This window comes from Capra hircus, chromosome 14 (genome assembly GCF_001704415.2).
Source record: "Capra hircus breed San Clemente chromosome 14, ASM170441v1, whole genome shotgun sequence".
Classification (NCBI taxonomy): Eukaryota; Metazoa; Chordata; class Mammalia; order Artiodactyla; family Bovidae; genus Capra; species Capra hircus.
Window position 1 is genome coordinate 36609346 of NC_030821.1, and position 20803 is coordinate 36630148.

At 39.0% G+C, this 20803-nt stretch overlaps 1 long non-coding RNA gene across 1 annotated transcript in view; it reads left to right on the plus strand.

Annotated features, from left to right (window-relative positions):
* Positions 1-20803, plus strand: part of LOC106502867 — a 323113-nt gene that overhangs the window by 160722 nt on the left and 141588 nt on the right. The window contains exon 2 of the long non-coding RNA XR_001919135.1: positions 14182-14327. This is a non-coding gene — a long non-coding RNA (uncharacterized LOC106502867). The remainder of the gene's footprint in view (positions 1-14181; positions 14328-20803) is intronic.

Sequence of the window (20803 nt, forward strand, 5' to 3'; positions counted from 1 at the left end):
ACCCCATGGACTGTAGCCTGCCAGACTCCTCTGTCCATGGGATTCTCCAGGCAAGAATACTGGAGTGGGTTGCCATTTCCTTCTCCAGGGTTCTTATTAGTTATCTTTTTTGTATATAATACTGTGTGTATGTCAGTCCCAATCTCTCAATTTATCCCTTCCCACCTTTACCCCTCGGTAACCATAAGTTTGTTTTCTGCATCTGTTATTTTCTGATGATTAGAATGCTTATCTTGCCCACAAACTCTTTCTTATATGAAAAATATCTCACTGTTATCTTATTTTACTTCTCCTTAGAATGACTGCTCTGTTCTTCTTCACTAGGCTAAATCCTCTTCTCTTTTCAATCTAACTGAAATCTTACCTTGCAACCTTACCTCATTTGGGCAGAATATTGTGCAGATCATGGCAATTTCACTACTAAGTTATGTTGTGTGCTCTTAGTGGAATTAATACAAGTACATATTTCCTGGATATCAAAGATTCATCCACCTATAAGAATGACTTTAATTTATTGTTGTCTTAATGGAAATTTTAGGACAATGGAAATTTTAGGACATTGAAATTGAGTTCTATCTGTTTGCTTTGACAACAATCCTGAGATTATTATAGAAGACATTGGTTTCTTTGGCTTTTTCAGAAGTTATTTACCTTTATTCAGGTAATAGCACTCTGATGTACCTTGGGGGTCCTTCCAGTGATTCCTCTAGATGCCTCCTTCCGAACATATAACTGATTGGAATAAATTAGGTTGAGTTTGTAAACTCTTGTTCCACCTGTTAGCTCAGAGAAGTCTTCATTGCATTAGAGTTGGGGGTGTAAGGATATTACCCTTGAATTCTGGGGGCCATTGTGATGAGAAAGCATACTTGAAAATTAAGCCGTTTCAGAAGAAAGAGGCATATGAGAAAGATTATGTCTCTCAGGCATATATCAGACTTCCTGACAATATCAAGTACCTGAATCCAAGTGTGCCAGAAGCTAGAGACTCCTAGGTTTTTAATAAATAGTCAAGAAATTTCTTTTATTTCTTATTTGTGTTGTTATTTATACAAATTTGGGTTGTTTCAATATTTGCAGTTGAAAGAGCTCAATATTTGAGTCTTGATTTTATAATTGAAGAAATTAAGCTGAAAGAGATTTAGACAGCTGCGGAGCTGATAGTAAATGAAACTGAAATTGCTAGTCAGGTATATCTGCCTTTCTGGGCCATTCTCTGTCTGCTCTGCCATATTCTATTACAATTTTCTGGTATGTTTTGGCTCCCATGTTGATGTATTTTGACTCCTCCAAAATTATTTACTTATTTAGATGTATAAAGTCCATGACTTGCGGTTGTAACATTTTTTCCTAGTATTTTGGAGGAAGAGAATATGAGGGACACTGAAACTTTTGTGTTCTGAGTATTTATAATAGAAGTTCCATTAATACCCATTGCATTTTCTGGTGTTTAATATTCATTGTATGTGGTCTTTCTTTGGGTTCAGAGAACCTTGGTTGAAGTCAAAGTAATTCTTATTCATAGAGCAACTTACTAGTCTTTGAGTCCGTGTTACTCCAGTGTCTGTTGTCCACAATCCCTGTCTCCGTCAAGCAGTGTTATTTTCAGAAGCACAAAGACATTGAGTTGGACCATCACAAGGACACATATATTGGAAATACTGGGAAAATTGTGACTATTCTTAGGCTGGATCCAGAAACAGGGTTGAGAGAAACATCTAAATTTCATTCTTGGAATTGTCACTGCATTTCAGGGTGGCCTTGGACAAAGTTATTTTTCTAGGTTTCTCCAAAAGGCAGAGAATAAGGGTGGGAGAGGAATAACCAAACATTTCCAAAAGAATACATTTTTTTTTCTTTTTGCAATGTTAAGTACTACAGTCCCATTTTCCTGAAATTACTGTAAACGCACAGGCCAGATCTCAGAGAGAGCCTTTTGAAATTCCAAAAATAGTTATTTTCATTTATAGCTGGAAGAACAAAAACAAGAGCAAAACAAATAGAAAACAGGCTGGGTGTACTCACAAAGCTCCAGGCAGGTGGGTCCTTCTGGTCAGTGTCACTTCCTAAGACCTAATTAGCTAGTCTGCCTTGGTGGCATTTTCAGAAAGGAAACTGGAATCCTTGCCTGTAAATGTCCCCGTTAGCTCAGGGTATGTGTTTTCATTGGCCCTTGGAGAAGACTCAAGTTCTATTATGGTTTTGTTGATGGCTAACAGTGTTCTTGGCGCGGAACGAGATATAGAAGAAGGTACCAGATCCGCCCAAAGGCGTTTGCAACCTGAGTTAGTAAAACAAATAACTCGCTATTAGTCTTGACCTTGCTGGAAATTGGGCTTAAATATCAGTAGTACTAAATTCCGGAGAATTTTTATTTGCGCCCCTCTGGGATGGGCAGGAATGACATTGTGGAGTAACTGTATTGCCTGGTATGCTTCCTTTCATCCATTTTTGGCATGTCTGTATTTCTTCCATACTCCAGGGCTTTTTCCATGGCTGAGTCAACCGCATACGTGGTCTTAGCATCCATTTGCTTGGATGTAATATTCATCTTCACTTTAGTTCATTATACTTAACTCTCATTTTTCTCCATCTACTGTGTGTGGCAGAAAAAGTATTGGCCCAGATAAACCTTAAGTAGTTTTTTTTTTACATGGGAACATTTTTTTCTTATATATATTTGTGTGAACATTCATGACACTTCAAACAAAGCAGTGAATGAGTGTGAAGACCCTATTAGACAGCAGTTGCAATTTATCCAACATCCTCGGCCCATGTAGTTTTTCTTTTTTTTTCCCATATTGTTAGGGAAAGAATATATTACACCTCAGACTTCCTGGTGTTTGTACCTTTGGAAAGGGTGGGTGAAACAGAAGAAATAGTGGGGGAAAGTGGAGAATCACTGGTGGGGCAGAGCTTGGAAAAAGGAGGCAGGCAATTAATAATTCGAAAGCCCATTTTTTTCAAATAAGCTGGTCTCAGGTTATTGCCAAAGAGAAGGATATATGAGGAAGAATAAATAAAAAGAGCTGTTTAAAGAGTTAAGCAGGGTTTCCCTGGTGGTCCAGTGGTTAAGAACTCACTTTGTGATATATGGGACACTGGTTTGATCCCTGGTCCAGGAAGATCCCACATGCTGTGGGTCAGCTAAGCCCATGCACTGCAACTACTGAAGGCCAGGAGCCCTAGAGCCCATGCTTTGCAACCAGAGAAGCCGCTGCAGTGAGAGGCCTGCTCAGTGCAACCGGGAGTAGCTGCCTCTCACCACCGCTAGAGGAGGCCCACATAGCAGCGAAGACCCAGCACAGCGAAAAATAAAATAATTAATTGTTAATTAAGGTTTCAAAAGAGTTAAGCAGATTGTGGATCTTGCTGCTAGTTCATATATATAACTCCTGCTTATAAGCCATCCAAAGTCTGCTGGGTTTGGTTCAGTTCAGTTGCTCAGTCATGTCCAACTCTTTGCGACCCCATGGACTACAGCACCCCAGGCCTCCCTGTCCATCACCAACTCCCGGAGTTTACTCAAACTCATGTCCATTGAGTTGGTGATGCCATCCAATCATCTCATCCTCTGTTATCCCCTTCTCCCACCTTCAATCTTTCCCAGCATCAGGGTCTTTTCCATGGAGTCAGTTCTTCGCATCAGGTGGCCAAAGTATTGGAGTTTCAAGCTTCAACATGAGTCCTTCCAATGAACACCCAGGACTGATCTCCTTTAGGATGGACTGGTTGGATCTCATCGCAGTCCAAGGGACTCTCAAGAGTCTTCTCCAACACCACAGTTCAAAAGCATCAATTCTTCAGTGCTCAGCTTTCTTTATAGTCCAACTCTCACATCCATACATGACTACTGGAAAAACCATAGCTTTGACTAGACAGACCTTTGTTGGCTAAGTAATGTCTCTGCTTTTCAATATGCTGTCTAGGTTGGTCATAATTTTTCTTCCAAGGAGTAAGCGTCTTTTAATTTCATGGCTGCAACCACCATCTGCAGTGATTTTGGAGCCCCTCAAAATAAAATCTCTCACTGTTTCCACTGTTTCCCCATCTATTTGCCATGAAGTGATAGGACCAGATGCCGTGATCTTAGTTTTCTGAATGTTGAATTTTAAGCCATCTTTTCCACTCTCCTCTTTCACTTTCAACAAGAGTTTGGTATATAAAGCTAATTGAAATCTGCTGCTTAGGATTAATCTACATCAATGAAACAAATGGACTATGGCCACATGCATTAAATCTTATTATTTTTTTAAACTATTCCCATCTTAGAATTTTCATCAAACTTAAATACACCTTTAATAATCACTTTAGAATGTAAACTCTCACCTGTTTAAAAAAATTGGGGATGGATTATTTGAAATAGAATCAATGGAGCAAGGGATATGAACATTTTCATACTTGATATACTCTTTAAAGTTTTCAGAATTATAATTAATTCAAATTTTCATTGGCTAAATTTTCATTATTGAAATTAATTTACATTTTCACTTGAATGAATTGTATAATTCTATGTTGAACAGAAGAAGCCAGACACAAGAGACTAGAGATTGATAACTCTATTTCAGTGAAGTTCAAAAGCAGGCAGTTCATCTATGGTGTTGGCACTCTGCATAGTGTAACCCTTGGTGCGGTGGTGCCTGAAAGATGAAGGCACTCTGGGATGTTTGAAATGTTCTATTTCTTGGTCAGGATGATAGTTGTATGGGTGTGCACCCCTTGTGAAAATTTATCAAGCTGTAACCTTGAAATTTGTGTATTTTTCCAGTCTATATTTTCCACTTAATTTTAAAAAGATTACTTAAAATTTGTTTATGTCTGTTAGAGATGTTTGCATGTGTAATATGTGCCATTTGGAGCCACTTCGGCTAAATAGTTGAATTTGCTTGTTTTTAAAATTAGTAGCTGTTATTTGACTTCTGGGAAATATTTGTTATATAAATGATTTCCAGTTAATAAAAGGAGTCAGTATGTCTTGGGCAGTAGCCTGATGGATACCTAAGGATTATGGTTGATAGGCGCCCTTATCATAATCAAAGGCAGTTAAGCCAAGAGCAGAGTGCTGTTCGTGTGTGAGCACTCAGCCCTGTCTGTGAGTTCAGAAGGAGAGCAGTGAGACTGGATGATGGCGCTTTTGTGGGGGATTAAAGATGGTCTGTATGTCATTGTTCCTCCGCTCCTGAGATGCGTGGCCGCTTCTGTGACCCTCCTTCACTCCATGGCCCACTTCTGTCTGCCTGTCCTTTCTACGTGTTCTCTCCCCCCACTTCCTCTCTCTGTCTCTCTCTCTCACACACACACAAGGAAAGCAGACCTTTAAAAGACTATGGTGGACCTGGTGTATAAGAGAGCAGAAAGAGAAGAAATAAGACCCAGCCATAAGAGAGAGGAGGAGGAAAACAAAAGGGGAAAGTGAAAGAAATCACGACAGATGTATTAGGAGCAACTGAATAAACTTTAAACAAAGCCCAGCTAATAATGGCAAAATTGGAGGGGCTTTACACAATTCTATTTTTTATTAATTGACTAATTGATTTTAATTGGGGGATAATTACTTTACAATATTGTGATTTTTTTTGACATACATCAATATGAACCAGCCATAGGCATACATGTGTCCCCTCCCTCTTGAGCCCCCTTCGACCTCCCTCCCCACCCCATCCCTTCAGGTTATCACAGAGTACCAGCTTAGGGTGCCCAGTATCATATTTTTAAAAAATGTTCAAAATATACTTAGTATATGCTAGGCGCTGCCTCTATGCTACATGCCCTATATAATTCCATTTAATTCTGTTCTTATAACTTTGAGAACTCAGGAGGATTTTGAACACAGTATGTCAGATTCCAGTCTACACACACTGTTATTCACTAAACTAAACCCTCTTATTCAGAGCCCTTTCAGTCGGAATAATAATGCAATATATAGGGATTTTATTTATTTTAGATATTTGTTTATTCTCAAGGACCTTTATTTCATATTTTATTTTTAAAAACATTATTGTGGTAAGAACATGTAACTTGAGATATACCCTTTTAACAAATTCTTGAGTGTGAAATACATTCCTGTTGGCTAGAGTGCAAAGTTGTATGGCAAGTCTCTAGAATGTATTCATCTTGCTTAACAGAAACATTATGCCCACTGACTAGTCACTCCCCATTTCGCTCTTCCCTCAGTCATTGGTAACCATCATTCTGCTACTTGATTCTATGAATTTGGTTATTTTGGAGACCACACAAAAATGGAACCATGCAGTGTTTATCTTTCTGTGACTGGCTTATGTCATTTACCATAATGCCCTCAAGGGTCATTCATGCTGTCACATATTGCAGAATTTTATTTTTTTAAAGCTGGATACTATTTTATATGTGTAAATATCACTTTTTCTTTATCCATTTGGCTGTCAGTGGATATTTAGGTTGTCTCCACAACTTAGTTATTGTGAATAACGCTGTGAATATTGTATTAATATCGCTTTCAGATCCTGATTTCAGTTCTTTGGGATAGATACCCAAAAGCGGGATTTCTGGATCACATGATTGTTTTGCTATTAATTTTTTGAGGAACTCTAATACTGTTTTCCATAGTGGCTGTGCCATGTTGCATTCCTACAACAGTGAACAAGGGTTTCAACTTCTTCCTACTTATACATTTGTCTTCATCAACATATTTCATCTTAAATGATTTGTTTTTGTTCCTTCTGATCGATTTGTGCATGTGGCCACATGTGGTTCCCTGTGCCCATTGGTATCTGCTACTTGTTACTGGCTGTGACCCTATCGTTTGGGCTCTAACCAGTGTTATCCTACGGCTGGGCAGGACTGCACGGAGCCACTCCAGGCTGCGTGGACCCTCTGGCCACTCTGGTCTGGACTCATTCCGCCTTACCATCTATCCTCCTCAGCAGGGCTTATCTGGAACTTTACCAGCTCCCAAGGGTAAAGATAGGTCACTGGTCAGATGACCATGTGCCTTTAACTGTTGACCTTGATCTGTGTGTACTGGGTTTGAGGGAGGATTCTTGTGGCTTCTTTTTACTCCTGGTTTATATTTAAGCAAAGATTAGATTTGCTACACTCGTCTCACTGACACATGAAAGGTTGGGTGTGCATGATTAGATAGTATGCCACAAAACCAATGGACTATAGAAGTCAATTGGGCCAAATATATGTGATCAAATGGAGCATTCACATTTAAATGGCTGTAAGTTTTGTAAAGGTCAGTTAAAGGATCATCGCAAGTATTTGAGTATCCATGACCTGCAAGCATTGGGTTGGCCAAAATATTCATTTGAGTTTTTCCATAACATCTTACCCAATATTATGCCAGGTCATTTTGGGAATACAGAGGTGTGATGTCAAGGCTGGAATGCAGAAACAACTGAATCAGATTGTCAAATATTGTGCTAAGAAACAAACTGTGGTGAGGGCCAAGAGGCATGTGAAAAGATGCTCAGTATCACTAATTATTAAGGAAATGCAAATCAAAACTAAATGAGATATCAGTTCACACTGGTTAGAATGGCCATCATCAAAAATCTACAAATAAATTCTGGAAAGGGTGTGGGAGAAAGGGAACCCTCCTGCATTGTTAAGTGGGAATGTAAATTGGTACAGTCACTATGGAGGCTCCTTAAAAAACTAAATAGAACTACCATATGATCCAGCAATTCAACTCCAAGGCATATCTCTGAAGAAAACCATAATTTGAAAAGATATGTGCACCCCAGTGTTCACTGCAGCACTACTTATAGTAGCCAGGACATGGAAGCAACCTAAATGTCCAGCAGCAGAGGGATGGATAAAGAAGATGAAGCACATACATACAATAGCATATTACTCAGCCATAAAAATGAACAAATAATGCCATTTGCAGCAACATGGATGGAACTAGAGATTGTCACACTGAGTGAAGTAAGTCAGAAAGACAAATATTGTATTAAACCATTTATATGTGGAATCTAAAAAAAAAAAGGTACAAATGAACTTATCTGCAAAACAGAAATAGAGTTACAGATGTAAAAAATAAACTTACGGTTGCCAGGCGGTAAGAGGGGGAAGGATAAATTGGAAGATTGAGATTGACACATATATACTACTATATATAAAATAGATAAATAATAAAGACCTGTTGTTTAGCACAGGGAACTCTACTCAATACTCTGTAATGGTCTACATGGGAAAAGAATCTAAAGAAGAATGGATATAAGTATATGTGTAACAGATTCATTTTACTGGACACCTGAAAGTTACACAAAATTATAAGTCAACTATACTCCAGTAAAATTTTTAAAAATTTCTATGCATTGTCAATAGCAAATGCTGAGTATCTTTATTAAATAAAGTGAAAATACTACAAAAAGAAAAAAAGTGTGCTGAATGAAGATGATTAGGAAAAGGAGCTTAGCATGGGCACATACTAAGATGGGATACATGGTCACTTGAATGTACAGATAAAATGATCTACACAAATGATCCCTTCTATGTCTTTGCAGATCAGATATAACGATAATTGGTGGTTTGTGTAGAGTATGTCTTCACTGACCAAATAAATTATGGCAAGCTAGTTTAAGAAAATATATGTAGATTTCTCTACAGTAGGATCTTAGCTTTTTTTGAATGATACTTTCTAAACTCCAAGAGAGAGAGATGAGTTTTCTGACATCCCACATGTTTTGCCCCTCAAAAACATTTTTATATGAGATATCTTCCAGAATTAGTTTTTAGAAAGTCTAGAGACAATAGTTTGACATTTTCCAAGTCATCTGCCTGTCATTTCATGTTTTTCTTTCTTTCAAGTCTGAAGGAGAAAATCCAGGTAGCACAATGTAGTGGAAAAGTGACTGGAGAGTAGCCCAAGCTCTAGGCTTATCACTCACGGTTGTTTTGGTTTCACCTGCTAGGAAGATAAACCCACCCCTGCTTTCCTAAAGAAAAGTGAACCTAACTTGAGACTTCTTGACCCAGAATCTGCACCAGTCAAAACATTTCAGGTTTTCTAAGTTAGGGAAGAAATACAGGTGCAAAAACTCTTTAGGTGCATTCTCTACATGCATTTTTCTCTTTTTCTCAAAATACTCAGCTCTGAGCATTTATCTTCTGCCTCATTTTGTGTTTGCCCAGAAAAACCCCATTAGTGGAATAGATCACTGTTGTAAGAGCTCTAAAGGGACGTGTCAGTTCAAGTCTTCCATCTTACACATGAAGAATATGAACTTTCTTTGGAGAGTGACCTTCTCTTGGGGTGTAGTAGTAGTTAGAATCATAAAGTCACCGGATTCAGAGTCTGTGCCACTTCCTATAGTGGCACACAGCAACCCTAGGAGATCTCCGAGGGCTGAATCCCTTGACACAAGGCTAACCTATGGGAAATGCCCAGGGGAAATTCGTCAGTTTCACCCAGATCCTCCTACTCTTCTCAGACTACTCAACTTAAATATAGTTACTCTTATCTCTTGGGGAAAAATATTGAACACAAGCCATAGGATTCAAAAACTCCATCGGTCTGTTAGGGATTTACCTAATTGTCCCAGAATGACAGTCCCCCTCCCCCTCCCAAACACAAACAAAAAACCCCTATTAACAGATGTTAGATTCCATTCTCTCAAGGGTCCCAGGAAATGATTGAATTTAACACTTGAGGGTTTCAGAATAAGTGCTGGGGAAAATGCATGGTGTCCGTAAACCTCAAGCAATTTAGCTGTGGCTGCCGAGGCATCCACAGAAAGAGGTTTTCAATTGGTATATTTATACTTTCTTTACTTAGTATTGATTCTAAATAAGGATAAAACCCACCCTTGATGGGAAGCCTATGAGTAAGAACAGATGAATTAAAGTTTGTTTTATCTTCCCACTTTCCTTCTGCTGTAGCCAAAAAAAGCCTTCCTTTTAGAGGCAAACGGGATGTATTCTAGCGGCAGCCGCCACTGCTTTCAGAACAGCTAAAGGATGAAGTGGTAGGATGGCCTAGGGCAACAAAAGTTCTGGGTCCTGGTGCAAGTCCAGGGTTAGAGAAACATTTTGTCTATAAAACTGGGGGAAATAGACCATCTTGAAGGCCCACAGTCCTATGAACTTTCTCTGTGACATGCTGTGTATTGATGCCCAAGCCTGCCACTTTCTAAATCCTGTATTCCTCTTAAAACACCTGCTTTGGAGTCATTGATAAAGCAAGTGCTCTCTCTCTCCCTTCCTTAGGTCTTGCACCAGACAAATTTCACCTTATGTATTTGCTTATTGATTATTTGTAGGATTGAGAATAATCTGTGGGTAATTTGCCTTATGTCAGAAAATGAGTGGCGAGAAATGAATGACCAAGGTATGATTATATAGACATTATCTGCTCATAGTTGTGTGTGCGTGTGTATGTGTGTTATATGTTGTTGTTGCTAAGTTGTATCTGACTCTTTTGCAACCCAATGGACATAGCCCACCAGACTCTGTCCATTCTCCAGGCAAAAATACTGGAGTGGGTTGTCATTTCCTTCTCCAAGGGATCTTCCCTACCCAGGGATCGAGCCTGTGTCTGTTGCATTGGCAGGTGGACTGTTTGCCACTGAGCCACCAGGGAAGCCCATATGTGTTACTGTAAAACATCATTAAGTCAAACCCACTCAAATGGGAATTGTGATGATTCTACGAAACAAAGATAGCGTCCAAGTTCATCTGTTTCAGGTATGCAGTAAAGTTGGTGAATATGTGGAGATTGTGTCCATACTTTAAAGAACAGTCTTTTCTGACACTCCAGTCATTCTACCCCTACCTAGATAGAGTCCGCACCTACCTGTAGCCTGTTTTTTAAGTTTGAGCACACAGCTACTCTACCCTGTGAAGCGACATTGCTAGGGCTTGACTGATATGGTTTTACATCCTGAAATTCCCTTCATCTCCTCCTATTGCCCCTTATCTTACATGGTTTATTTAAGATGTCCTGATTAAGGTCAACCCTCATTCTCTACCATTCAAATTCACTATTTTCTTTCCCAGAGTTTCAGAGTTCAGGAGTTCCATGATAATTTTCTCATGCCTCTAATAGAGTACTTATTTCATTCTGCCTGATACTATATTAAGATATTGAAAGAGGAATAATAACAAAATAGAAAAAGAACAGGCTTTGGAAAACTCTGGCTGAAAAATGTTAGGCAAGTTATTGAATCTGTTTACATCTTAGTTTTCTTCTCTCTAAAATGAGCATAATAATGACCTTGCCATTTTTTGTCATCATAAAATGAGCTAATAGATATAAACAGCCTTGCACCATGCTTATTGGGTGGTGGGTAATAATTATAGACTTATTATCAATAAGAATGACATAGAAATTTTATCTTTCTATCATTTTTGTAATGTTTTCATTTTTGGAAAACTGTGTCTGTTTCAAAAATATTTGTTGAAGAAAGAAATAACTCCCTTGGCATGTTTTAAATTCCTGTTATCCTTAGAGAGCTGCTACAAAATTTCATGCAATCTACTCAATGAATAAAGAATAGAATTGTTCAATAATGTAAGCAGAGGTGTGATGATACAATGACATGATTGTTCCAGGCTATTTCATTTATTCACCAACATAGCAGTCCCATGGGACAACACTTGGGACTCACATTAAGTTTATCTTGAGAATTTTCTGTGCACTAGGCTCTGTACTTGGAGGACAGCAGTGGTCAGCAATAGCAATTGGTAATTACTGATCATCAGTAATTTTACCTGGGCCTAGACATAGGGTTTTAGATTAATTATTAGAAGCAATACCAACAATGATTTTATGAGGAAGATAGTAATAGTGTCTTCAGTTTACAAAATTGAAAGTCCAAAGAGGTGAAATAACTAATCCAAGTTTATGGAGATAGAATGGCCGACACTGTACTCAGACTCAGGCACGTGACTCACCAGACCCACTGTTCCTGCTCTGTCAGGTAAGACTTTATCCTCAGGCAGTTTCCACTCTAATCAAATAAAGGCAATTGCTGTAATGTAATACACTGTCCAGTCCGAGCTGATTCAGAGCACAGAGGAGATGCCATCAGAAAAGCAGTGGGCTTGCTAGGCATTCTGACTCCCCAGGTCCCCCAGTTACTTCCTCTGTTAGACTTGGAAACCTCTTGGCTCGTTACTGGTGGGTTTTCCCCTCACTTTCTCATAGAACTGCTGTGATTCATTTAGCTGGAGGTTTCAGCTGTGAGGGAAAGTACCAGTCTTTGGTCCTGTTACTCATTGGCTATGTAGAGGAGTTACATGCGGTCACTCAAAGACATCAAACATATGCTGCTTCTGACATCTGAACTCAATGACCCCTCTGCTATCTCTAGTTCCTCTGAAAAACAGTTCTGCAAACGCGGCAGTAACTTTTCTCAGAATACTTTCTGCATGGACTTTGATTCTTTCGAGTGTGGGTCTGGGAAAAACCAGAGAAAAGATAAATTACTATAGCAGCAGCAGGCTGGCCAGACTTGTTCACATTCTATGTGTACAATAGCTATTCTCAGAGTCACTTAAAGAAACCGTCAGGATTCCAAGGAGAAGGAATGATCAAATACATATATACACTATTATGTATAAAATAGGGAGAAGGCAATGGCACCCTATTCCAGTACTCTTGCCTGGAAAATCTCATGGACGGAGGAGCCTGGTGGGCTGCAGTCCATGGGGTCGCTGGGAGTCAGACACCACTGAGTGACTTCCCTTTCACTTTTCACTTTCATGCATTGGAGAAAGAAATGGCAACCCACTCCAGTGTTCTTGCCTGGAGAATCCCAGGGACAGGGGAGCCTGGTGAGCTGCTGTCTATAGGGTCGCACAGAGTCGGACACGGCTGAAGCGACTTAGCAGCAGCAGCAGCAATGAGAACCTCCTATATAACACAGTGAACTCTATTCAATGCTCTATGGTGACATAGAGGGGATATATGTATATGTGTAGCTGAGTCACTTTGCTGTACAGCAGAAATTAGCACAACATTGTAAAGCAGCTAAATTGTAGTTTAAAAAAAGCCTCTTGAAAAGTAAACAAATAGTTTTCTTTCTCTCAGCTGTCGGGGACGAGACTAGACATTGCCCCTTTCTAGTGACTCATGTTAAGTTCTTTACACACAAGTTTTCCTTGGATTAAGACTTTTAACTTTTTGTAACATTCCTTTGTTTGTACCTTGTCTTAGGGGCTGCCTACCTGATTAATGAATACATTCATACCTAATTGCCATTTGACAGAGGGAAAGTTAGTTCTTATACAAAGAGATGGAAGGAAGGAATCCAAAACACAGATGGAAACAAGCTAAGGCATGCTGGAAGGCATTATTAACCAAAGGAAGAATACAGTTGGGGAAAAGGGAGATAGGAAAGAATAAGGCAAAGTCCCTTTTCCCTTGAGCTGTTTCGATTATCTTGTTGATAAATATTACAACCATTCATTCATTCTTTATTTAGCCTTCACTCTCCTCCAGACACTCCAGTATTCTTGCCAGGAAGATTCCATGGACGGAAGAGCCTTGCTGGGCTATAGTCCATGGGGTCGCGATGAGTCGGACACCACTGAGCATGCATGCTGCTTCTCCAGACAGAGTACCAGGCAGTCACCAAGAGAAAAACAAAGAGGAAGGAAACTTGGTGCCTCCTTCAGGTTCACAGTCTAGCAGTGGACACATGCATGCATGACTAGGTTACAGAAAGGCTGATTTTACAAAGTGTAGAAGTGTACACAGTGGCTTAGAGTCATGAAACCGGTGTCCATAAAGCGGAATAGGAAATGGAGAGGCAGGCATGCCTAGGAGTCTGGGAGGAAGTTCACCTCCTGCTAGGTGGAGTTGCCTTCAGTGCTGTATACTTGCCTACATCTTGGGAAAACCTGCAGGCAGTCCCTTGGCCTCCTGGGAATTTATGTAACATGTTTTGCTAAGTATGTCCGAGGCAGGGGTGTGCAGGGAGATAATGAGAATCTAGCAATTAGAGCTAAATATTTTGTATTTTTTATGTGCCAGACACCATACTAGTCTATTTAATGATCTTGGCAACCCTACAAGTGCTTTTATTTTTTTTTTAATTTTCTTTTATTTTTTTATTGTTTTTTTATTTTATTTTTTTAAATTTTAAAATCTTTAATTCTTACATGCATTCCCAAACATGAACCCCCCTCCCACCTCCCTCCTCATAACATCTCTCTGGGTCATCCCCATGATTTATTATTTCCATTTTACAGATAAAGGAACTGATGCCGAAGGAGGTTCAGTAATATGCTCACGGACACACAAGTGACATGTCAGAGCTGCGATTGCCTTCAGTAGTCCAGTTTTAAGTCCAAAGCCTTAATCGTTCTTTCTGGATACCCAGTACCTTATAATGCAGGTAAGTGGAATCTCCATTTGCAAGAAGCTCTAAAAGAATATACCATGATAGGGATCCAGAGGGATCTGTGGCAATGCTAACTGTTAGAAAGTGAAGCATGTACCATCCTGGGATAGACACAGTCCTTTGGTTTGGGGAGATAGGGGAAGCCAAGTGAGAAAGACAAGCATCACTAGTGGTTGGAAGCAGGTGTATGGTTAAAAGGACTTGGAATAGGATAGTGTCTTCACAGTGATACAAAAACTGAGTTTTGCGTACTATTTATGGACCCATTTTGAAGGAAGGATGTGGTGATGTGCTTTGAGCCTAAAATCTCTTGTTCTCTGTTCAGCCAGACAGATATCTTTCATCATTTTAGTGTTCAGATTCAATATTGGTATCTGTTGAATAGGAAAACAGTAGTCACTTTTTTGGTTCAATGGATGAGTTTAAATAAATATTTTTGTTTTGTCTGTGGGAAGCTGTAATGAAATGGAACTAGCCTTCCAAGTGCAAGTTGCAATATGTAATTAGGTAGATAAACATGGCTGTAGAAGTTCGAACTGCATGAACCTTTAGCAAAAAGCCGAGAAAAGGATATTATAGATGTCTATTGGTGAGGATATAACTCTGACTGTGGCCCGATGAGCAATGTTTCCTTGATGATAGCTTTGCCTCTTAGCTTTAGTAAATATGTGACTTTGTTTAAGTGCCCTGAAAGAGTGTGTTTTCAGTTGAAGATAGTCATTATTCATTTTAGCTTTGGGCATCAGAACTAGAAGGCTATGATGTAAAACCTATTATTCATTTAAGATTTCTTAAGGAGCATCTTGACTTCAGGTAGAAAAGAAACACAATTAGGGTGAAAAACAGAAATCTGATTCTAATATTTTATACACAAGATTTGGATCTTTCTTGAAATGAGGGAGAGTCTGATAAAAACGTGGTTTCTTTCTACCCTGTGTCTCCTCCAGCCTTTTTATTGAACTGAGTCATAGAGTGTTCACTCTAGCCAGCTTTCTGCTTGGTATTTTGTCCCTTTGAGCCTTCTAGTCACCCATTAATCATTTTTTTGTGTTTTAACGTGTTTTATGTAGTTGGCATGTGCTTCACAGGTAACTTAGAAAATAATGGTGCAATAGCAACTTAGCAGCAGCAGCAACACCTTTGCACAAATATCTTAAGGAATTGTGAGTAGGCTTCTGGGAGATAAATTGAAAAGTAAGATTACTGGGCCAAAATATAAATGCATTTGAATGTGATGAACAGTATGGAATCACGTGAAAAGGCTGTTTGTTCTCTTGCATCAAGTGCCGAGTGTCCGTTTTCCTGCATTTTTGTTATTATTAGGTATGCTTTTTTAATTATTGTATATCTGATAGGTGAAAATGTCATGTTAGTGTTGTTTTAATTATTTCTAGTTCCTTGATAACCACAAAGATGAATATCTTTCAATATTTATTGATGATTTGCTCTCTTTTTTTTAACTGTCTATTCAAATTCTTTGTGCATTTTCCCTAGTGATTTCAATACGTTATTCTTAGACTTGTAAGAGCTGTAAATATTGTGAGTGTTGATATTTTTTGTAAATATTTTCCCCCACTTTTCTTTATTTTTTGAAGAATCTTTATAGGCCTTTTGGCTGAGATCGCAGACGGTAAAGTGTCTGTCTACGATGTGGGAGACTCAGATTCGATCCCTAGGTTGGGAAGATTCCTTGGAGAAGGAAATGGCAATCCACTCCAGTACTATTGCCTGGAAAATCCCATGGACAGAGGAGCCTGGTAGGCTACAGTCCATGGGGTCGCAAAGAGTCGGAAACGACTGAGCGACTTCACATTCACATTTATGATATTTTTCAAAGTAACTAATTTGAAAGATTTAGTAAAATCTATCAATGTTTGTATATGCAGCCTTTGAGTTTTGTGTCTTACTTAAAAAGACTTTGGGGTGTGTGTGTGTGTGTGTGTGTGTGTGTGTGTGTGTGTGTGTGTGTGTCTAGGCCTCCCTGGTGGCTCAGCAGGTAAAGAATCTGCCTGCAGTTCTGGAGATGCAGGAGATGTGCTTTCGATCCCTGGGTCAGGAAGACCCTATGAAGGAGGGCGTGGCAACCCATTCTAGTATTCTTGCCTGGAGAATCCTGTGGACAGAGGAGCTTGGGGGGCTACAGCCCATAGGGTCGCAAAGTCAGACAGGACTGAAGTGACTGAGCATACAGCACAGTGCTTTCTGTTCATAAATCAGTGCAAAATTTGTTAATAGTCTTATTAGAAGCTTTTTCCTTCTGCTGCTTTTTGAAGCTTCTGTTATATATTTGATTCTTTCATTTGTGTATATAATGAAATAAATAGCTAATTTTTTCAAATAGATGTCTACTTTTTCTATCTGCATTTTAAGTAGCAAGCAATTTTACCTCCAAATTGAGCTATCACCTCTATCACATAATAAACTCTCATACACACACACACACACACACACACACACACACACACACATATATGTTTATTTCCAGACTTTTATATTCTGTTTCAATTAGTCAATTCCTGTTAGTCACCTCAATGTTTTAACAACTGTCAGTTTGCATTTTGATTTGGTACATTGAGTTTTGTCTATGTTGATACAGAATATTTTGGCTATTCTTGGAATCTGCTCTTTTGATGACTTTGGGAAGAGCTATTCAACATCCTTTTGAAAACTCTCAGTGGAGTTTTGATGGAAACCACATAGTACATGTAGACCCACTAGAGAAAGAAGAGTCGTCTTTCCAAGCAAGGGTGTCTCCTGGCACAGGACGTCTGCCCGCATGGTATCATGAACTGCTGCCTCTAAAATGTTTGCATTGCTTAACACTCCCAAAGTTAACACAGAAGGAAAAAATTTCCTTCTTTCTCTTAATGAATGTTAAGTTGAAACCCTGCTTTATTTCATCTGCAAAATGAAACTAAGATCCTAGGATGTCTGCCTGGGTGAGTTCCGGGCATGACATTTGAGAAGCTTTGCCATCTGGCTTTAGAGGTGATTCATAGTGGGGTTCCTGCAGGATGTTAAAATGTTGGAAAAATTATGAAAACCCGGGACTAGATTATTTAGATGAAATTTATTACATGTTCAATGAAGATCAGTTTTTATTGGACCGTATAACTTTTATCTAAAGCTGTGTACACATGACTTAGAGGGTACCACTCAATTCAGTTAATTCTCATTAAGGAAAATTATCAGTATAATTTGATAAGACAACCTGCAAATGTGTTATTTGACATTATATAAACCAAAATTATTAGATAAATGAATAAACATTCCCCTTTTCATTTTCTCTCCTTCCTTCCAACAATGCCTTGTTTTATTTTTAAAAGATTGGAGAAAATTGATCCATTCTCCACAGTGGTGGTAGTGTTGTTTAGTTGCTGAGTCGTGTCTGACTCTTTTGTGACCCCATGGACTGTAACCCACCAGGCTTCTCTGACCATGGGATTTCCTTGGCAAGAATACTTGAGTGGGTTGCCATTTCCTTCTCCAGGGAATCTCCCGACCCAGGAATCAAACTTGTGTCTCCGGCATTGACAGGCAGATTCTTCACCACTGAGCCACCTGGGAAGCCCCTTCTAAAGTATAGTTTTTATTTATTATAACATTGTGAATTGTACAAATTGAAGGCAAATATGAATGTTCAAACAATTTGAGTAAATAAATTTTGTATATCCATAAAACATCATTATTATACAGCATTTTAAAAAAAATTTATTTTTGGCTGTGCTGAGTTTTCATCACTGTGTGCGAGCTTTCTTTAGTTGCAATGTGCAGGCTTCTTGTAGCAGTGGTTTCTCTGGTTGCACAGCAAAGGCTCTAAGGTGTGCAGACCTCAGTAGTTGCAACCCATGTGGGCTCAGCAGTTGCGGCTTGTGGGCACCAGAGTGCAGGTTCAGTAGTTGGCACATGGGCTTAGTTGCCCCACGGCATGTGGAATCTTCCCGAACCAGGGATGAAACTCATATCCTCTGCATTGGCAGGCGGGTTCTTTACCACTGGACTACCAGGGAAGTCACTATACAACATTTGAAACATCATGATAGACCTTGTAGTATGTGTGGCATGAAAGGTTGAAGATAAATTATTGAACAGAGCTGGATCAATCTGTTGGGAGCATACAGAATATGGTCCATTTTTGTTTAAAATAATTTATAAACATTTCTATTAAACACACAGACATATCTAAAGAAATATGAAAAATAAGCACTGAACCTTGGATTTGGGAAATATACAATTATAATTCTATCTTATACATGTTTATATCACTTAAACATTTTATAATGAGCATACACAAGTTCTGTGGGCTTCCCAGGTGGCACTAGTGGTAAAGAACCCGCCTGCCAATGCAGGGAACATAAGAGACATGGGTTTGATCCCTGGGTTGGGAAGATCCCCTGCAGGAAGGCATGGAAAACCACTCCAGAATTCTTGCCTGGAGAATCCCAATGGACAGAGAAGCCTGCAGGGCTAGAGTCCATAGGGTCGCACAGAATCAGACACGACTTAAATGATTTAGCCCGCATGCACACAATAAAAATTTTCATTTGGAAAACATAGTTTTTAGATTAGTTACTAATGGTTTTACTTCCTATAATAACCTTTTCTTATAGTCATAGATTATTGAGAGTTGATTATGCCTCAGAAATCATGTTTTATTCTACTATAACACTATCTGTAGATACTATCTGTAGATGGAGAAGCTCTATACAGTCAGCAAAAAAAAAAAAAAAAAGACCAGGAGCTGACTGTGGCTCAGATCATGAACTCCTTATTGCAAAATTCAGACTTAAATTGAAGAAAGTAGGGAAAACCTCTAGGTCATTCAGGTGTGACCTAACTCAAATCCCTTATGATTATGCAGTGGAAGTAACAAATAGATTCAAGGGATTAGATATGAGAGATAGAGTCCCTGAGGACTCTATCTCATATTCCAGGAACTATGGTTGGAGGTTCATGACATTGTACAAGAGGCAGTGATCAAGACCATCCCCAAGAAAAAGAAATACAAAAAGTCAAAATGGTTGTATGAAGAGGCCTTACAAATAACTGAGAAAAGAAGCTAAAGGCAAAGGAGAAAAGAAAAGATATACACATTTGAATGCAGAATTCCAAAGAATAGCAAGGAGAGACAAGAAAGCCTTCCTCAGCGATCAGTCCAAAGAAATAGAGGAAAACAATAGAATGGGAAAGACTAGGAAGCTCTTCAAGAAAATTAGAGACACCAAGGGAACATTTCATGCAAAGATGAGCACAATAAATGGTCCAGATGTGGTATGGACCTAACAAAAGCAGAAGATATTAAGAAGAGGTGGCAAGAATACACAGAACTATACAAAAAAAGATCTTCATGCCCCAAATAACCATGATGATGTGATCACTGGACTAGGGACAGACATCCTGGAATGTGAAGTCAAGTGGGCCTTAGGAAGCATCACTACGAACAAAGCTAGTGGAGGGGATGGAATTCCAGTTGAGCTATTTCAAATCCTAAAAGATGATGCTGTGAAAGTGCTGCAGTCAATATGCCAGCAAATGTGGAAAACTCAGCAGTGTCCACAGGACTGGAAAAGATCAGTTTTCATTACAGTCCCAAAGAAAGGCAATGCCAAAATCTGTTAAACTACCACACAATTGCACTCATCTCACACTCTAGCGAAGTAATGCTCAAAATTCTCCAGCGAGGCTTCAATAGTTCATGAACTGTGAACTTCCAGATGTTCAAATTGGATTTAGAAAAAGCAGAGGAACCAAATCAAATTGCCAACATCTGTTGGGTCATAGAAAAAGCAAGAGAGTTCCAGGAAAATATCTACTTTTGCTTTATTGACTACGTCAAAACCTTTGAGTGTTTGGATCACAACAAACAGTGGAAAATTCTAAAAGAGATGGGAGTACCAGACCACCTGACTTGCCTCTTGAGTAATCTGTATGCAGGTCAAGAAACAACAGTTAGAACTGGACATGGAGCAACAGACTGTTTCAAAATTGGGAAAAGAGTACGTCAAGGCCGTATATTGTCACTCTGCTTATTTAACTTATATGCAGAGTACATCATGTGAAATGCCATCCTGGATGAAGCACAAAATTGCCAGGAGAAATGTCAATAACCTCAGATACACAGATGACATCACCCTTATGGCAGAAAGCAAAGAAGAACTAAAGAGCCTCTTGATGAAAGTGAATGAGGAGAGTGAAAAAGTTGCCTTAAAACTCAACATTCAGAAAACTAAGGTCATGGCATCTGGTTCCATCACTTCATGGCAAATAGATAGGGAAATAATGGAAACAGTGAGGATTTATTTTTTAGGGCTCCAAAATCACTTTAGCAATGAAATTAAAAGACTCCTCCTTGGAAGAAAATCTGTGACCAACCTAGATAGCATATTATAAAGCAGACACATTACTTTGCCAACAAAGGTCCATCTAGTCAAAGCTATAGTTTTTCCAGTAGCCATATATAGATGTGAGAG